Genomic DNA, 17,202 nt, shown 5'->3' with positions numbered 1-17,202 from the left:
TGGGTGTCACCTGTATGTAAAAATTTGGAGAAGTTACTTAATTTCTGTACCTTAGTCTCCTCATCTGTAAAAGTGAGGATAATGACATTACCCTCTTTGAGAATCAAATGAAACAATGTGTGTTAAAAGTTTAGCAAAGAGTCTGGTGTACTCTGAATACTTAGAAACTGGTGGTGATAATGGTTTTGGCTAGAGAAAGCATAAATAGCAAATTTATGTATTTATTGACCCAAACTCTCCATTTTAATGCTTTATTTAAAAAATTGTCAAGTAAAAACACTCATGCAATGAACATCTTTATACACACCATTTAGATTTAACTACTGTTTTATTTCTCTATTTTGTCTTTTTCTGTTATTAGTGGATTTTTGGGGGGAGAGCAATATTTTATCATTGTGTATATTACATTTATTTTCTCCTTAATAATTTGAAAGTAAGCTACAATCACCATGATATTTCACTGATTCTCTTACACAATCAAAACCCAATTATCACTTGTAAAATAACTAAACAATAATTCTTTAATATTATTTAATACTGAGTACATTTTTGGACTTTTTCAGTTGCTCCCCAAAGTCTTTTGGAACTGTTTTTTCCAGGTAGGAACCAAGCATGGATCCCAGATGTATTGTGTGGTTTTGTTTGGTTGTTTGTTTGTTTGTTTGTTTGTTTTGTACATCTCTGTAGTGTCTTGAATCTAGAATAACATCCCTGTCACAGTCAGTTTTCTGTTGCTATAACAGAATATACAAGACTGGATAATTTATAAAGCATAAAGTTTTATTTATCTCACAGTTCTGGAGTTTGAGAAGTCCAAAAGCATGGAGCCAGCATCTTCTTGGCTTCTAATGACAATCTTATGCTGTGTCATAACATTGTAGAAAGGCAAAGGAATGAACAAGAGTATGCCAAAAAAGTGAAGCTGGAAGAATAGACTAGCTTTATTAGTTATCTGCTCTCCCAGTAACTAATCCAGAATTTTGTTGATCCCTCTTAACCACCCAGCAACCTCTTAAAATCCCCAACACTTCTCAGCTTTGTTATATTAGAAATCAAACTTCAAGGTGATCTTCAGAGGGGATAAACCACATCCACAGTATTAAAGTACTCCAGTTTTTTTTTAAACACGCTGACTTTTGAAGAGACCGGGATGTGTTTCTCATAAAATACCTCGCTTTCTGGATTTGTCTTATTCTTTCTTTGTGGTGCTTTCAGGGAAGTTCTGAAGCCTGGAGCTTGCGCTGGAGCCCCTGTGTCGTTCCCAGGCCTGTGCTGTCTTTCCCAGGAGGTGAGGGAGGGAAGAGACTCATAAACAGCACACACTCATTTTTTTGTTTATTGTAGTAAAATATACATACTAAAGGTTACCATTTTAACCATGTGTAGTTCAGTTGCATTGTGTACTTCTGCACTGTGTGCAGCCATCACTACCATCCGTCCACAGAACTTCTTCATCTTCCCCCACCGACACTGGACCCATTACATGCCGATTCCTGTTCCGCCCTACCCTCAGCCCCCAGAAACCACCATTCTTTTCTCTATCTCTGTGAATTTCACTACTCTAAGAATCATCCATTACTTATCCTTTTGTACCTGGCTTACTTCATTAGCATAAAGTCTTCGAGGCTTATTGTGTGGTGGCGTGGTCCTTCCCTCTTGAAAGTCTGAATATGGATCTGGTAAGACAGGTCCACGATGGGGAAACCTGGGAACTTGCAAGGCAGCTGGGCATGAGGTGGAACAGAACTATAGTCAACCAATAAGATTAATTGTCCAGGAAAAATTTGCCAAATTGGGGACAAATAGGGAAGTGAGTCACATAGCCTGTGAGCATTCCTAAAAAACAGTGACTCTTCTGCAGGGAGCTGGAATGTCAGCTCCTGGCTTCATCAAAGTGATCCATACCTATTAAGAATATCAATCCATGATGTTTATGCTTAGGGAGTGGTTGTATTTGTTTTGCCTTTTGTCCTGAGATCTAGCCCACAGCAGGAAGTGTCTGCCTCCTCCAACTCATAAGACGTCTGATCCTCTGTGTCAGCTTCCTTGAGAGCCTAGCCCTGTTGACTGCCTATAATATTTTTATTTAACTATAAACCTGATGGGACAGGCCTGGCTCTTTCCTCCAAGTAAGCTTATACCTAGGTGTCCTGTCAGCTGCCTATAACATTATGATGTGGAACAAAGTTTTAAAGTCACTAAATGCAAGGTGGGAATGGTATTACTTTCCTCTAGTCCAGCTACTTCAGGATGCTGAGGCAAGAGGATTGCTTGAGCCTAGGGGTTCAAGACCAGCCTAGGCAACGTGGGAAACCCTGTCTCAAATAAATAAAGCCAATAAATGCAAAAGATCAGAGATGCTCTTTTATTTTGTTTTGTTTTGTTTTTGTTTTTGGTACCAGGCGCTGAACTCAGGACCTTGCGCTTGGCAGGCAGGCACTGTGCTGCTGAGCTATATCCCCGGCACTAGAGATGCTTTTTTAAATTAACCTAAAATTTTTTAATCTGTTAAGACTTCTGTACTTTGGGGGGCTGACTTATTGAAAGTGTTTAAGATTCCAAATTAATGTGTACTTTCTAGAGATATATGCGGGACAAGAGGAAGCAAGGCAAAACAATCCAAGCACTGAACTGAATACCAGGAGATGTGGATCCAGAATCTGAACTCTGTTGATAAGCATATGACTGTGGCAAAGGCACAGCTTTACTATGTCTTGGTTTCCTTATCTGTTGAATGGGAGGTTGACATAGCCATCAAGTGTTACGGTTGCCTGAGCCACATTTTATTAATATTTTTGCAAAAGTCAACAACAGGGGATATATCTGAAAATGAGAAAGCCCCAAAGTTGAGTTTCAGCTTTTCTGCAAATTGGATAATCTTGGGCAGATCTTTTAATTTTATGAGCCCAGAATTTTTCAAAACTTTCTCTGTAAAATGGAGATTGTGGAGCAGTGATAAAGATTGCAAGGAATGAAGTCCTCACACCTGTAATCCCAGCACTCAGAAGGCTGAGGCAGGAGGCTCATCAGGAGGTTGAGGCCAATATGGGCTACATACTGAATTCAAGCCCAGCCTAAACTACACAGTGAGACCCTGTCTCAAGGAAAAAAATGGAATGAAGTACTATGAAAGGACTTCAGAAACTGTAAGATGCAATAGGATCACATGGAGGATGTTAAACTGCCAAGAGTTGTGACTAAACTGCAAATGTTAATGATCACTATAATGTTAAGTTTGGGGGTTCTGGGGGGATTTTTTGAGAATGTTTTCTGAGACAAGTTTTAACTATGCAGTTCAGGTTAGCCTGGAACTCACTCAGTAGCCATGTTGGCTTTGAACTCACAGGGATCTTCCTGCCTCAGCCTCCTGAATGCTGAGATTACAGGCATAAACCACCATACCTGGCTTTTGTAATTGAAAGGGTTTTGGCCCAGACAGGACTCTGTAGCCAGGAAAGCCACAACCGGAAGCAGGAAGCCCCTATCTCCCCTGCCCCTAGGAAGTTACCTGTGACGCCATCTTCCCGCCCCTGGAAATTTACATATGGCGCCAAACCTAGGACCAATGGGCTACCTGTGTATCCCTAATGCCCACCTTAGGTTCCACCCCAAACCGAGGCTATTTACAGGCCCCCACGCCACGTGTCCACCGGAGAGATCCCCGGACGCCAGCGGTGGGGGTGCCGGTCATCTCTCTCCGTGTTCTCAGAATAAAGGCCGCTTTTTATTTTATATTTCTCATCTTTTGTTAATATTTTTCATCTTTTGGAAATAACTCTAGCAGTAATTACTATAGACCTTTCATTGACAATTACTATAGTGCTAATTAAGGAGAATAATCTTATGTACTCATTCAAAACTTAACGTTTTACATTAAAAGTAAAATAAACCCATTCCTCTGTCTACAAGAATCCAGTCTCTCTTGGCCCTGGGATTTCCTTAAATTGCTTTAAATGTTATGGTTGGCCCTCCCCCCTCACCACTTTGTAAACTTTCAACTGTTTGAAACGCTTTCTTTATTTCACTTCGAAACTTGTTGCAGCATATCTTGTTTCAACAGCCTCCTAGTCTGCCAATAGAGCTTTGGTTTCACCAGTTGTGTGATGACTCTAAAACTCTTCATCATTTCTTTTTGGTCCTGGAACACCTGATCAGCTAGTTAGGTTACATGTCGTTTTAACAACTGAAGAGCAGATTCACAGGCTTTTCAGTGTTTTACAATCTAAAATTTATAAGTGTTCCTTTTCAGGGCTTCAAATAATCCCTGTCAGCATTTGTTTGCGTTTTTTGGTTATGCAAAACTTTCTTCTAAGGAATATTCTGTGTTTCCAACTCAAAGGGGGATCTGTTTAAGGAAAAGAATTCTGGAATAGATGCGCTCAGAACTGAGCCAATGGCTTAGAGGTTACATTGATTTAAGGTTAAGGGTATCTTGTCTTCCTAAACAATTAAGATATATAAGAATTACCTGGAATTCATAATACAGTATAGTGCAGATTTCCGGGCTATGACCTCAGATATCTTCTAAGTATGAACTTGCTGAGTGGGTGGGGGTATCCAGGACAAAACTACGTTGGCATTTTAACCCTCAAGAGTTTGAGAAATGACATTTGCAGAAGGACTTTCTGACCTTCTCTGGAAGCAGGTCTTAAAAACTTCATGTGACCTTGAGGAAGAAACATTTGACCTCTGACAATGAAAGGACACAGAAAGAAACCTGATGGGACAGGCTTGGCTCTTTCCTCCAAGGTCACCACAGTAAGGCATACCTAGGTATCCTGTCACATTTCTTCTCTATCACTTTGCTTCTTCAGAGCAATTGCTCAGTATTGAATACAGGCATGCAAGCCTGATCAAACAGTGTACTTTTCCTTTGAGAAGTTTGTTTCTCTTTTACTATATCTATTGTAATTTTTGGATCTTATTTACTCTTTCAGTTTTTTACACTAGTAAGATGTCTTAGTTACTTTTCTCTCTCGTTGAGACAAAACACCTAACACCCAAAGTCAGGGAACGGAAGGTTTATTTCTTACAGGTTGAAGGTTTCAGTCCTTACTCAGTTGGCTCCAAGGCAAAATGATATGGCTGAGGGGCAGCAAGGCTGCCTCAATAGCAAACACAAACAGCAAAACAGAAAGACACACCTTCTTCCCCGCTGTTATATGTATGTTGGCTCAACCCCTGGGTGGGTGTAGCACTCACACTTCTAATCCCAGTGCCAGACAATGGACCAATCACGAATGCTAGATTAAGCCGCATCCACAATTGCATGAGATTTGGAGGGGGCCATCTGACATAAATCATAAGATGAGACAAGATGATGTTTACAGATGCAAGTCTGCATTATTTCACTTATGAGTGTGGTTTCTAGTTGCATCAATTTACCTATAAAAGCATCGAGTTTATCATTCTTTATGGCTGAATAAGTATTTCATTATATAAAAATACTACATCATTTATCCATTCCTCAGTTGAGAGGCATTTGAGTTGTTTCTTAGATTTAGCTATTACAAATTGTGCTATTACAAACATTGGTGCACTTATATCACTGTGGTATGACGTTTTCAATTCTGGGAAAATACCTGGAAGAGGAATAGCTGGGTTGAATGAAACCTCTGATCCTAGTTTTCTGAGGCATCTCCATACTGATTTCCACAGTGGTTGTACCAGTCTACACTCCCACAAACAATGGAGAAAGGTTCCTTTTTCCCCACAGCCTTGCCAGCATTTGCTATTAATTTCTTGATGTTAGCCATTCTTTCTGGAGTGAGATACTATCTCAGTGTTGTTTTAATTTGCATTTGTTGAATGACCAATGATATTGAACATTTTTTCGTATATTTACTTGCTATTTGTATTTCTTGATCTGAGAATTGTGTATTCATATCAGATGGCCATTTTTGAATTGAGTCTTTAAATTTGTGTCTATACCAGGGCTGCCATGTCATACACAATTAAATTAACTATATCTATCTATCTATCTATCTATCTATCTATATAAATTTAATCTGTCTTATGTTACAGAAGTCTTAGTCAAGAACTTCGAAGTGTAGAAGGAAAGAGATATTTTTTTTCTCCTGCAGGGAATCATTTTAAGCATATTTTCAGAGATTGTGATTCAAGGCTTCCACATTTTTGAAGATCTGGTAAACAGAATACTGGTTCTCCCATTATTTCAAGCAAGTCAACTGTGCACAAGGAACAAATTTACTGTGCTTCAGACTCTACATATATAAATTACTATGAAAACAGAAATTACCTTCCTAACTCACAGGTTTGAAAAAGTAACCAAATAAGATAACAGATTTAAATCTTTAGATACTGGGTATTGAGCCCAGCTAGGCAAGTGTTCTACAATAAGCTACATCCTCTAACCCCAAATCACTTTGAAAACCAAGAACTCATACCAGTCAAGGTATTCTTTTTCCTCTCAACATTTTTCCTCAGTGGAGCAGACCCAAGATGATAGCCCACTTTTTCCAGAGCCTTCCAGACATTTCCAGGTATTTGCTTGAAGGGAAAAGAGATTTCCCAACCTGCCTCTGGTCTGTTTGTTCCACAGAGGCTCATGTAGGTTTATACCCTTCCCAACAGAATGCGACAGGACCACACACATCTCTGTCTGAAATCTTGCCAAAATAAGATCTGGGATGACCTTCCTACTTGCCCACTTTTGCCTTGAAATGTAGGCACCTCTGCATCATTACCGACCTCATTAATTCCGTTTTCTACAATGTCACATTATTCGTAGGCCACACTTGATTGCATACAAGTCTTCTCTGTGAGCCAGAGGTTTTCCCATCTACACCCAGCCTTTGTCCTCTGGCTATGTGCCCAGGTACAGTATGTACCTTTTGAAGTTCAGAGTGATCAACTTCAGGTTAATCTCTTCTCCTTCCCTCTATTCTAATCCTTTTGGCAAGAACCTATTCCAAGGCCAAATTTACCTTGAAACAAAATAATGAGTACTGTTTTCAGTTAAAGCACATTGCTCATATCTTTTAGATATAACACAAGGCCTCAACTGCTTATGGCCTCACTAAGCATTCTTCAATATCTGATGAGTTACAGTGCCCCCTTAAAAAACAAAGACACAGTTTCTATCCTAATTCTTCCTTGTTGCTCATCCCCCACCCCACAATCATTCACCTGTTTATTAACAAAATTATATATAATTTTTGGGTGCTGGGGATACAACCTAGGGCCTTGTACATATTGCCACTGAGCTACACTCTCCAGCCAACAAAAAGTTATTAAGACCCTAGTATGTGATGTGTTGGAAATATAGCACAGACAGACAAGGCTTCTATAGTTATGGAGTTTATGTTCTAATAGAGAAGGCAGTTAATGAGTGAATAAGAAAATTTAAGGTTACAATAAATACTATGAGGAAAAGGAGATATTAATGAGGCAGAGTAATCGCTATCATTGACTGGATATTCAAGAAAGAAAAAAATATTTGAGGTAGGACTGGAGAAGCCAACCTTGAAAGGATTGGACCTTAGAAAGCTGTTATATAAGCTTTCTCCTGATAGCATCTGTATTTTTTGCAGAGGAAAGGAATTTATACTTTTAAGCTTTGATCCAAAGACATTCTTATAAATTATTGCCAGGATATATATACACAATAACTCATCAGAATGAGTTTTCAGGAAGTATAAAGGAAAGGCCTGAATAATTAATATAAGAGGAGGGGAGGAAAGTGGCATCTCAATAAGCAAATAGGCCCTCATCTTTAAGAAGGTCAAGTGAGTGAGAAAGCCTCAATAAGGATGAGCTCTCCCATAGTATGTGGCCATCATTCTCATCAACCCCACAGGTTCCACAGGCCAGGTCCACCTGGGCAGGAGATGACTGGGGTTGGGCAAATGGGGAATGTAGAGGGTCCTCCCAGCTCTCAACAACTTACCTTTGCTTTGTTACCCTATGCTCCATTTTAGACAGTAGAAAAAAAAATGGAAAGGGAAATCCTAAAAAGCTGTATGGACTAATTTAATAAACATTTAGAATAATAAAGTGTCCCAAGTAAATCCTGAGATCTTTGGAAGGCTGTTTCCCAGAATCATAATTAAAGAAGGTAATCCAGAAACCAAGAAGATATCAAACACACATTTCAATCTTTAGAGATGCGGATCTCTAAAAGAGTCATACGGGATATCCAATTCATCGCCTGGAGGACACTTCTTAAATTCCTTTCCCTTAATCTGCATAGAGTTTTGCCACCAAATCCCCCAAAATGTCTCCAGTATTCAGGCCACGTGTATGCCTTCTCTTTATTCACCTTCTTTTTCTTTCCATGTTTCTAATCTCAATTGTCTTCCTCTTCCAACTCTTTATAATCAAAGTTTGCAAATTGGTCTGGAAAAGAAATTATCTTTAGAACAATCTTGTTTAGTGGAAATATAATATGAGCTGCACATATTATTTTAAATTTTCTTATATTTATATTTAAGAAAGTAAAGGAAATTAATTTTAATAATATGACATGCTTAACCTAGTAGGCCCCAAATATTATTATTTTAACAGTTCATAAAATTCAGAAACTACAAAATTAAAAAGGACTTTATTTGGGTGCCTTAACTGCAATTCAGAACACACATGTTTGACTAGCTCTGGATCAGTGTTCTCTAGAAGGCAAACGGAGTGGGAATTTCTTCAGCAAATGGTGTTGACTTACTATAAAGCAGAAAAAAATTCTTTTGTGGAAAAACTCCTGTTGTAGTTTTGAACAGGGGCAGTGTGATGGGGCTATATAACCAATAAAAGATAAAATAATGTCTTACTTAGTAAAAATATCCATAAAACAAGAGCTGATAAACAATTGATAAGTATCTTAACTCTCTGGGCAAGATGTAATTATCTGTTTTAGATGCCTGCAGTTAAAAGGTAACCAAAGTTCATAGGTCTAGACACAGCTGCAGCAGTTGTACATAAATTCTTCCTCAGAATTTCCTGACTTCATTACTTTTTTGGGGTGGGAGTACTGGGAATCAAACTCACAACCTTGCACTTGCCAGAAAGGCACTTATGCTGTTAAGTTACATCCCCAGCCATTCTGACTTCATTTTCAAAGGTTCTTTCAGTGTCGCTGGTGTCAATGCATGATGTAATTCCAGCAATTGGGAGGCCGAGCCAGGACGATCATTGTGAGTTTGAGACTGGCCTGGACTATATAGTGAGTGAAACTGTCTCAGAAAAGACAAAAACCAAAACCCAAAAAACTTACAATGTTGATTTATTATGACTTTCTTTTTATTTTCACAGAAATGATCAATATAAAAATTATTGATCTATTTCACTTTTTTTCATACTATACCTTTGAAATCCAGCATATATTTTACATGTATATCTTGCAATATTTCATTTTACAATGAAGAAATCACTTTTCAAGTGCCTGATAGTCACATATGGATAATGGCTACTGTCCAAGATTGTAGGGTCGGTAAATGGGCAAGGAAAGAAAAAAGACTGGGCCCCACATGTTGAGATGTAGCCTGCCTGGTTCATGTTTTCACAGGTGGATATCAAGGCAAAATGAGGAGCATGAGATAATGAACTGAGTTTCTCTTAAAGGCAAATGTATTCATCTCTTGAAATTGTGCCTAAAAGAAATCCTTCTCATAGAAATAATGTCTTCTGAAATGATGCTAAGAATAATAATAATAATTGATGATAGTCATTCTTCTTAATGTCATTCTTTTACTATGGCTAAGTAAAAAGATCATAATTATGGTGTTCCTCCCATTAAGAAAAAAGTTTTATTGGAACATGAAATCCAAATGGCAGAAAACCACAGCTTTCTAGCACACATAGTCTACATTAGCCCATTTAGTCACAACTGTATGATATCTAGATAGATAGATACGTTTGCTTGAAATTGTAGAAGAAAGAAAAAAGAAAAAAAAACACTCTTTCCTCCCTACCCTCTTAGGTTCTCTAGCTGAAGCCCTGGAAATTTCACAGACAAGGACAGAACCACAAGAAAAAAGCAAACAAAGCTCATTGACATAGATGGTCTGCACAGACCTGGTTTAAATTCAGTGGTGAGTAATTCAAATGGAGTGGTTGGAATTTAGGACTTATGCAGCATCTGAACAACAAGAACAGTATGTGGAGAAGTGACCATACATAGAAAAAGAGATTTTAGCTGTTTAGGGGCTACAAACTGTGGAGGAAACTAATGGAAGATAAGGCTTGTTTTAGTAAGTGTTGTTGTGTAGATTACAACATGCACCATCTCTGTACCACTAAGACTCTGATGATTGAGTCTAAGCCTTCTTTTAAGCAAATTGGTGTTTGGGAGAAGTGAATAAAAATATTTGTGTGTTGTGTCTCAGTTATCTGCAACTCAAAATAATCCTTGTGACAAAGTAGCATATTTTCGGGTGGCATATTCTGATTTCTCATAAAAAAATCATGTATTTCAAGAAAGATATAACTATAGTGTACAGAACTTTCCCCCCAAAACTATTTGAGAATGAATAGTTGATCTGATGCCCTATCACACTCCAAATTTTAGTGTTATATTTTGTTCTTCAAGGACATAATCCATGAAAACCAAAAATGGCTATGAAAAAATTAAGATATTAATATTGACGCATTATTATTATCCAATGCTTAGATACCATTCAAGTTTTGACAATTGTCTCATTGTCTGTAGATTCCTGTGGTCTAAAAGAGTTGCTCAGTTTCTGAATTATGTGACCTTGACGCTTTAGAAAATCACAAATCAGTTATTTCATGCTTTATGAGTATTTAGTGGGGAGTTACTTTGAAACTGCCAATATCTCATTCTTTACTGGATTTTTAGCTTGTGTGATTGGACCCTCAATTTGACCTACACTTAGTCAGATTGAGTACCTTGAAGCCTTTATGTCTTCCGTCAGCGATGTTCCTCACATACTTGGGTGGTAGTTCTTGTATAAGCATCAGGTACTGATTAGAAAATTTGGGATGGTAGAGAGAGACTCCAAACAAAATATAGATAACTAGTTAAATGTGAATTTCAGATAAAGAATACATTTTTTAATATGTTACAACTAATGCATAGAACACATTTGTTCTGAGAAATAATTCCTGGGCATCTTCTGTTTTAACTTTCTAAATGTGGTTACCTTAGTCTTATACAACTAAAAATTTCCTTACAGGTAACTGTATGGGACCCCAATTTTTTTCAGCTTTTCAGTGCTCTCATAGAAAAATCCTTGAATTTGCCCTCTGGGGCTACAGGCCCAGTTGCTAATGTGCCACAAGTCAATTCTGAGGAAGGAGCCATGCACAGACTATTTTCAATGCCTCCTCCTTTTCTCCCAGCTATGCCAAGTCTCTCTCTCCTGAATATAATGCCAGAAGAGAGGGGAGGGGCAGTTGCCTGCCAGGAAGAGCTGGGGGAAAGAAACTGCAAATGATCTAAGCAAGTTTTCTTTTTTAAACACAAACTTTCAACCAGTCCTCCTGTTTTCAGTCCTGCTGAAGGATCCTTTCTTTGGAAAAACCAGTTGCTACAACATCTAAAACTCTGGGATTCTGAAAAAAAAAAAAAATTGATTTGTTTTTCTCGTAGTTTAGGTTTCAGCCTTTGAAAAATTTTGCTGGGAATTTTTGTGAAACTAAAGATAACAGTGGCTATTCAGTCTTCCATGTCTAACTAAACTAAAATGTTCTCCTTTATTTTATTGGCTAATTCCCCTAGAAGAGAAATTGCCTCTCATGTGTTGTGTATTCTACTGTCCTGGGGAAAAGGTGCTCAGATAAACCCAGGATTTTTCTAATTTTTGTCTCTCTTTTTTTCTTCTGCTCCCAGTACAAGACCAAAAGTTGCTGTGATACAAGTTCTTTGGCTTGCCTGTCACAGTGTTTTAGGTACTTCCGGGGTTCCCAAGGAGGGTTGAACTAGTGTGCCTATATATCTTTAATCTTAACCACGTGAGTTTTAAAGCTAACCATTCCCTGCATGTCTGTGGCTGAGAGCAATTAATTTAGATAAGGAGAGAGTTTACTATTTTTTATTGCTTTGTAATAAGTGCTGTTTGCACATGATAATTGGTTTACAAAGGCACATGAGTCACTAATAAATAAATGCCCAGAGGCATTTGTTAAGTGGAGAATGAAGAGTATCAAGTCCCGGTCTTTGCCCAGTTTCCGTAGGCAGACCCTTTGAGAGGACCTCAGGAAATTTCAGATAGTCTGATTGTTCAAAAAATTCAGGTGATTGTAATTGAATTAGTTGTTACATACAGCAAATATTGAGGTGGTAAAATTAAGACTGATAATCACTCAAACAAGAAATGGAAATGTATAGTGTAAATGGGTCAGGAGAGTACTCTCAGGTCTCACTAGCTATAGCCCCATTTTATAGATGATGAATTCTTATAGAAAGTAAGTGGTGTCACTAGCATTCAAACTCACATTTGTCAAATGTTGCCACTTTGAAAAAGATGCAGACCCTCTGTGAATCATCAGTCGAGATGATCAGTGTGGATGCAATAGTATGTAGTCCCAGCTCTTAGGGCAGCTGAGGCAGAAGGATCACTTGTGACCATTAGTATGAGACCAGCCTGTGTAACAGAGCAAGGCCCCTCCTCTCAAAAGGGAAAACAAAGAAAAAAATGAAAAAGAACATCAAAGGTCTCTATTCCTTGTGGAAAACAGAGTTAAAAACCAAAGAGCTTTATGCCAAAGGAAATTTCTAATTCTACTTTCCAAACATGGTTTTCCATGGGAAGGCAGTGATTTTCCCGGGATGAGGGAGTAAACTACCACATTAATACCAGTCAAGCAAAACTGACCACGTTAATACCAGTCCAAAAAAAAAAAAAAAAAAAATCAAGAAGACTACTTGATAATGGTAAACACAAGAACTAGAAATCTGTCTTGATTACTTCCACAGTTAAAGAGCACTGATTTTCCCTTCCAAATTCTGGGCAGGGAACCCAAGGTCTCCTCCTGTATGCTAGGTAGGAGCACTACCCCAAGCTGGAGGTGGTGGTACCACCTGTAACCCCAGCACTCTGGAAGAATGATGCAGGAAGCCTGGAAGTTTGGGCCAAGCCTGGGAATCTTAGTGACCATGTGAGACCATGTCTCTTTGTAAAACAACAAAACAAAACAAACAAGGAGCTGTGATGAGGCGGTAGCTCACTGTGGAGGTGCTGTGTTCAGTTCCCAGTGCTGTCTCCAAACTTGATGGGACCCAGGCCAGAGCCTCTTTGTCACCTCAATGTAGGGAGGGACTAAAGAAAGAAATGAGTAATTAGGAAGACTCAAGAAAGACAAAGATGGATATCTATGTCTGTCACTCTCAAGTGGCCTGGGAGAGTCTGGGAATATTAGATTTTTATGTTCATTTTAATTGTTTGGATATCTTAACCTAGTAATAAATTGCCAATTAATCACTTTTATGCAATCATAAAAGATGCATAAAATGTTATTGCTGTTTCCTGTTCAGGGCCCCCTCCCCAGCATGGAGGGTTATTGAGACACATTTTACTCTGGTAAATTGGCAGTTTTACCAAAGCATAGAGGTCACTGAAGGTTACCCTACATGCCGAAGCAGACTCATGTAAAAAGCCTCTAAGTTCAAACTGCTTCTGGCTCCCCAGAGACTATCTTGAAGGAACAGCTTTTGTGGCTCCAGAGAATTTGGTCACCAGGTTTTTGATTGTTAAAAAAGTCCATATTTCTGCTCTTAGAGGCTATGAATCTATAAATGGAAAGATAAGAGATTTGTACATGTGATAAAAATGAATATTCTGTGTTAGATACAAGCTGCATATGGTTTTACCTTTTTTGTTGTTGACAAGGTCTTGTAATGTCTTCTAAGCTGGTCTTGAACTTGTGTGCTGAATCAGCTTCATGAATTGCTGAGGCTACAGTGTGTCATCATGCCTAGCTAAAGCTGCATGAGTTTTTAAAAGTTTCATATAATAATATTCTTGATTTCTTTCCAGTCATTGGTGAGCCCAGAGTATTCCTGTTAAGCCACCATTCATGGCCACTGGAAAAAGAGAATCATTACAATTTCTATCATGTGAATGCAGTATGACCTTGTTGATGTATTTGATTTCTAATCCCTTGGTTTAAGCAGAGACAAGAACGCTCTTTACAAGATTACCATGCAGAGACACAACTGTCAATGTTTTATAAAAAGCAAGAGTCTTTCTGAGTGTATTGCAAATTCTCAAGAGATTTGAGCTTATCATAGTTGGTCCCTCCCATCAAGGACATGACAGCAGGAGAAGCAGTGAAATTAAACAATGGAGTGATGCAATTTCAATGTGGTTTGGAAGTTTTTGATATAAGATACTAAAACAGTAAAAGAAGTGACTTGATTTCATGATGACTAATGTGACAATCTCAGCACTTTACTCAGTTATTGTTGCCAAAGAGGGAGAGGACGGGAAAAGACAGGGAGATGAGGGGGTGGGAGGGGGAGATGCCTCAGCTGTGACAGTTCTATTAGACAATAAATTTAGCTAATTATTAGTATCAGCTGTTATTTAACTCAGATGCACTGCTTGTAATTCTATAGCACTTAAGTTGGCAAAGTGTTTTGTAGTAGAGTTACTACATGAAAGAACCTAGATAAAGTGAAGTTTGAAATTCTTGTTACAGGTTAGGAGGCACCCTCTCAGGCTAGCATGACCATGAATTAAGAATATGAGTCATTGAGGAAAAGCCTGAGAGGCAACTGATACTTATTTGGGGCCAATCTTCTGTAATCTCAGTCACCAGGAACAGAGAGCCAGGGGATAAAACATGAATTCTGTGATAAAGCCAAAGGTGTGGGTTCTCTTGCTGGTTTAGTCATCATTTTGACCTTTTAGAAAGGAGACGAAATGAAAATGTTTGCCTTGTTTCTATCTGCTCAGGGTGTAAGGAAGAAGAACCTGAGAGAAATGGCAGCTTCCTAAAGAAACATATTAAGTAAATGTCAGGTGGTTTTGCCCCTGAAGGTCTTCTAGCCATAACAATTTCACTTGAAAGCTATTTATTTAGGAAAAAGAAGATAGAAATTCCTGGAGCTTCAGAATATACTTCCTCAGTACACCTATGTTAAACCACTTCCAGAACTATAAGCAAAACAATATATTGGGAGATTAGGAAAACATCTGTGTGTCTATATAGTGACTCTTCTTTTTCAGATTTTTTTTTGGTGATACCAGGGATCAAACTCATGACCTTGTGCTTGCGAGGCAGGTGCTTACACTACTGAGCTAAATCCCCAGCCTGTGACTCTTCTTATAGCATCACATGTCCCTTGACTATTTCATGTGAAGAATTATGAAAAAAATATTGTAGTAAAAAACACATTATAAGGGAGATTTAAAATAAAAATAACATGTCAAAACAGGATAAAGCAGCATCATATAGGCAGTGTCCAAACCATTAATACATGGAGAGTACCAAATTCCTTATGTGCCAAGCACTACTTGGAGCTGAGACTGTAGTGATGAGTGATATAAAACAGAATCCAGTCTCCAAAGGAACTTAAAACAACTGTTCTGGGTTCAAGAGAGGAGGCTTAGGCACCTCAAATCTGTTTATTTTTTTAAAGTAGGTTTTTTAGCTTGCTTGTCCTGCTATAGCAAAATGTTGTATCACAAACTGGGTAATATATAAACAATATGTATTTCTCACAGTTCTGGATGTTCTAGGATGTTCAAAATCGAGGTACCATAATTTGGTGGCTGGTGAAAGCCTTCTTTCTCTATTCTCATATGACAGAAGAAGTGAATGATGGGTCCTTACATGGAGCAAGATGGAAGGACAAAAAAGACCTATGCTAGTTTCTTCCAGCCCTGTTGTAAGACACTAATATATTCATGAAGGTGGAGTCCAACAATTTAATCACTTTCCAAATGTCCCACCTTTTAATACTATCACAATGGGGATAATTTGAAGCATGAATTTTGAACAGAATACATTCAAACCACAGCAGGAGGCTAGACATAAATAATAAATTGGTTGGAAAGAATAATGTGATTATTTAGAGACATGGCTCAACATTCTATAGCAAAGGATCCAGTGATGGCTTTGGAAACAGCTTATAGTAGCTTGGCAGTGAAACTGTGGACAGTCTAGTAGGTGTGCTACCATGCTTCTGTCTTGACCTTGACTGGCCTTCAAAAACCCCATCTCTACCTCCACTCTCACTCGATTTCAGCCCCCTGAAGGATCCTTTCGCTGGGGTCACCCAAGACTCATTCAGGCAAACTAGTCAGATTTCTTGCTTTTCCGTGCAGTTATCCCCACTTTCCAGCTTGTTTTATTTAGATGTCAGTGTAGGAAATCATGATAGCTACCTCTAAATTACTAATCCCAGTTCTGCAAGTGTTTCCCAGAGGAAAGGAAAGTCAATGTCACAAGTTTTTCATTTATAGGTTCTGACTTGCCATCTTGAAAATAGGAAGCCTTGGTGGATTGAAGGCTGGTGATCAACTGAAACACCAGATGAACTGAATCAGTGTGGTGCTGAGTGTAGATGGCTCACTTGTGGATTGTTGCCAGCATAAAAAGGAGACCTGGAGAGGAAGAGTTGTGTTTAAAGTTGTTGGTTCTCCTGTTGTGGAGGGTTCTCCTGGAGGAGCCTGTTGAGCTTCTTTTCTGATATGACCTTGGATCTCATTGTCAAAGGAGCTCAGGACCTTGTTTCTGAAAATGGTTATGGTTCACTTTGGGGGAGCTCCAGTCTTCATTTAAACATCACTTCCTGGCTTCAGAGGGGAGAATGTGTTGTTCAATATCTGGGAGATACTTTCATGTTGGCTTCCTGATATGAACTCAGCTGTTATCATCAGAGGAGCTTGGGGCCTCGTTGTTGCTGAGGATGGCTATGGTACTTTTCAGGGGATCTCTGGTCCTTACTTTGAGTGTCACTTCCTGGCTCAAGTGCAGATCCCAGCCTCCTGCTGGCACAGGCTTTCTGCTTCCACTGCTGACCCTGGAGCCTTCCCAGTGCAGATTCATGAAACAGCCTTGCATGAGTCATTGTCATAGGTTCTAGGCCTCCAGAGTTGGACTCATGGGAGGCACTGTCATGGGCTCTAGGTCTTCAGCTGAGCTCATGAAGGATGTTGCCACGGGATCTAGGCCCTCCACTGGATTCTCTAGTTCTTTAATCTGTGGATAGATTTCCTGTACTTTCTTTGAATTTGACTCTTTGGGTGACCATTATAAATAATACTCTAAGTTAGGTGTTCT

At 38.8% G+C, this 17,202-nt stretch overlaps 1 protein-coding gene across 2 annotated transcripts in view; it reads left to right on the top strand.

The window, feature by feature from the left end:
- Positions 1-17,202, top strand: part of Fut8 (fucosyltransferase 8) — a 409,437-nt gene that overhangs the window by 9,224 nt on the left and 383,011 nt on the right. The window contains exon 2 of one of the 2 annotated variants that reach the window (XM_063240896.1): positions 9,932-10,043. The exons of the other annotated variant lie outside the window; for it this stretch is intronic. The gene's annotated coding sequence lies outside the window, so the exon portion shown is untranslated. The remainder of the gene's footprint in view (positions 1-9,931; positions 10,044-17,202) is intronic. 2 annotated transcript variants of the gene reach the window in all.

This window comes from Cavia porcellus, unplaced genomic scaffold (assembly GCF_034190915.1).
Source record: "Cavia porcellus strain 051 isolate PalLab524CR breed Dunkin Hartley unplaced genomic scaffold, mCavPor4.1 scaffold_31, whole genome shotgun sequence".
In the NCBI taxonomy this organism is placed as follows: Eukaryota; Metazoa; Chordata; class Mammalia; order Rodentia; family Caviidae; genus Cavia; species Cavia porcellus.
Note: the sequence above shows the minus strand (reverse complement) of the source record. Positions and strands in the feature narration are given on the sequence as shown.